We start from the raw sequence: 3,490 nt of genomic DNA, 5'->3' as shown, positions 1-3,490 counted from the left end.
GGGGTCTTATAAGCTGTTCGGGCATCCAAGGAGCTGCCCCCTTGGGGTACTGCTTAAGCAGGGCTTAGCCTACTATTACCCTGTCTGGAACGATACGGACCACAGAACTGGGTCAGAGTGTACCCATTCAGATGGACATTGGCACAATATATTGTAAACACACAAACACTCACACACACTCTCAAACACATACTGACAAACACACATATACACACATACTGTATACACAAGAACACAAACAGGACAACTCTTTGTATACCAGACAAGACCAGTCATACAGTGTAAGAGACTGATATACATACTCCACAGTAACCCTCCCACAGGAGACAGAGACAGTCTTGGTGTTGATTGAGCTCATGTGTCCATCTGCTGTTCTGCCCTGTGAGAAACGACACAGGCAGACGTACAAAGTGCCTTAACAGTCAGATACACGTGTCTTACGCAGTGTCTGGCCCCAGAATAACACACACACTAACGCAGGAACACCTAAATGACACTCACCCCACCCAAATCACCCTTTCACTCAACCCCCAAACGCCAAACACTCCACCGCAATGCATTCACCCCACCCAGCTAAACACTGACTCAGAACACACCACACAGCTAAGCACTGACCCAGAACACACCACCCAGCTAAACACTGACTCAGAACACACCACCCAGCTAAACACTGACTCAGAACACACCACCCAGCTAAGCACTGACCCAGAACACACCACCCAGCTAAACACTGACCCAGAACACACCACCCAGCTAAACACTGACTCAGAACACACCACCCAGCTAAACACTGACTCAGAACACACCACCCAGCTAAGCACTGACCCAGAACACACCACCCAGCTAAACACTGACTCAGAACACACCACCCAGCTAAACACTGAGTCAGAACACACCACCCAGCTAAACACAGACCCAGAACACACCACCCAGCTAAACACTGACTCAGAACACACCCCCCCAGCTAAACACTGACTCAGAACACACCACCCAGCTAAACACTGACTCAGAACACACCACCCAGCTAAACACTGACTCAGAACACACCACCCAGCTAAACACTGACTCAGAACACACCACCCAGCTAAGCACTGACCCAGAACACACCACCCAGCTAAACACTGACTCAGAACACACCACCCAGCTAAGCACTGACCCAGAACACACCACCCAGCTAAACACTGACTCAGAACACACCACCCAGCTAAGCACTGACCCAGAACACACAACCCAGCTAAACACTGACTCAGAACACACCACCCAGCTAAACACTGACTCAGAACACACCACCCAGCTAAACACAGACCCAGAACACACCACCCAGCTAAACACTGACTCAGAACACACCCCCCAGCTAAACACTGACTCAGAACACACCACCCAGCTAAACACTGACTCAGAACACACCACCCAGCTAAACACTGACTCAGAACACACCACCCAGCTAAACACTGACTCAGAACACACCACCCAGCTAAGCACTGACCCAGAACACACCACCCAGCTAAACACTGACTCAGAACACACCACCCAGCTAAACACTGACTCAGAACACACCACCCAGCTAAACACAGACCCAGAACACACCACCCAGCTAAACACTGACTCAGAACACACCCCCCAGCTAAACACTGACTCAGAACACACCACCCAGCTAAACACAGACCCAGAACACACCACCCAGCTAAACACTGACTCAGAACACACCACCCAGCTAAACACAGACCCAGAACACACCACCCAGCTAAACACTGACCCAGAACACACCCCCCAGCTAAACACTGACTCAGAACACACCACCTAGCTAAACACTGACTCAGAACACACCACCCAGCTAAACACAGACCCAGAACACACCACCCAGCTAAACACTGACTCAGAACACACCACCCAGCTAAACACTGACTCAGAACACACCACCCAGCTAAACACTGACTCAGAACACACCACCCAGCTAAACACTGACTCAGAACACACCACCCAGCTTAACACTGACTCAGAACACACCACCCAGCTAAACACTGACTCAGAACACACCACCCAGCTAAACACTGACTCAGAACACACCACCCAGCTAAACACTGACTCAGAACACACCAACCAGCTAAGCACTGACTCAGAACACACCACCAAAGACCCATAACATCCAGAGCAAATTCAGACTCTGTGACGTCATAGTTTTATGACCTGACGACAACCATGCTTGCAAACACACACACACACACACACACACACACACACACACACACACACACACACACACACACACACACACACACACACACACACACACACACACACACACACTCTGACTAGCTTTGCAATGTGGCTTTAACTAAACTGATGGGGTACTTTGATATCAACAGCCATTTCCAGTCACTCAGCTGTCAGTCAGGACTGTTCCAGTCACTCAGCTGTCAGTCAGGACCGTTCCAGTCACTCAGCTGTCAGTCAGGACTGTTTCAGTCACTCAGCTGTCAGTCAGGACTGTTCCAGTCACTCAGCTGTCAGTCAGGACCGTTCCAGTCACTCAGCTGTCAGTCAGGACTGTTTCAGTCATTCAGCTGTCAGTCAGGACCGTTCCAATCACTCAGCTGTCAGTCAGGACCGTTCCAGTCACTCAGCTGTCAGTCAGGACTGTTGCAGTCACTCAGCTGTCAGTCAGGACTGTTCCGGTCACTCAGCTGTCAGTCAGGACTGTTCCGGTCACTCAGCTGTCAGTCAGGACTGTTGCAGTCACTCAGCTGTCAGTCAGGACTGTTTCAGTCACTCAGCTGTCAGTCAGGACTGTTCCAGTCACTCAGCTGTCAGTCAGGACTGTTCCAGTCACTCAGCTGTCAGTCAGGACTGTTCCAGTCACTCAGCTGTCAGTCAGGACTGTTCCAGTCACTCAGCTGTCAGTCAGGACTGTTCCAGTCACAAAGCAATCAGCGGTTAATTATTGACATATGAAGTATGTGACCTCTATGGGATGTCTGTGCACCCACACACACACCCACACAGTTTGGTTGTAGTAGTCTGTCCTGATCTGTCATGTCCTTTGGATGATCCACCACGTTGTTGTCACTCAGCACGTACAACTGATACTCTGATATCACTCATTGGACTGATATTTGAGGTATTGTGGAAAAGCACACTGAATTGAGGGAAACGGTTGGTCACTAGCCAAAAGCACCCAGTTTGTCTGTATCCACGCGACAGGGATATACACTGAACTCCAAAAGTATTGGGACAGTGACCATGTTCGTCCATATAGGGTTCACCGTTTAGAAATTACACCACTTTTTGTACATACTGTTGTCCCCCCATTTTAGGGGACCATAAGTATTGGGACAAATTCACTTCCAGATGCAGAAGTATCATATCCCAAGAAACACTAACCTCTCACCAATACAATAACAGGGGAGGTGTTGAGGGAATGATATTCATGTCTCTGTAACATTCTCACTCGTCATTATCCATGACTCATTCATCATTATCTGGAATCAAA

The sequence above is a fragment of the Salmo trutta genome, unplaced genomic scaffold (genome assembly GCF_901001165.1).
Source record: "Salmo trutta unplaced genomic scaffold, fSalTru1.1, whole genome shotgun sequence".
Lineage (NCBI taxonomy): Eukaryota > Metazoa > Chordata > Actinopteri > Salmoniformes > Salmonidae > Salmo > Salmo trutta.
The sequence above is the reverse complement of the archived record's forward strand: the minus strand, read 5'-3'. Positions refer to the sequence as shown.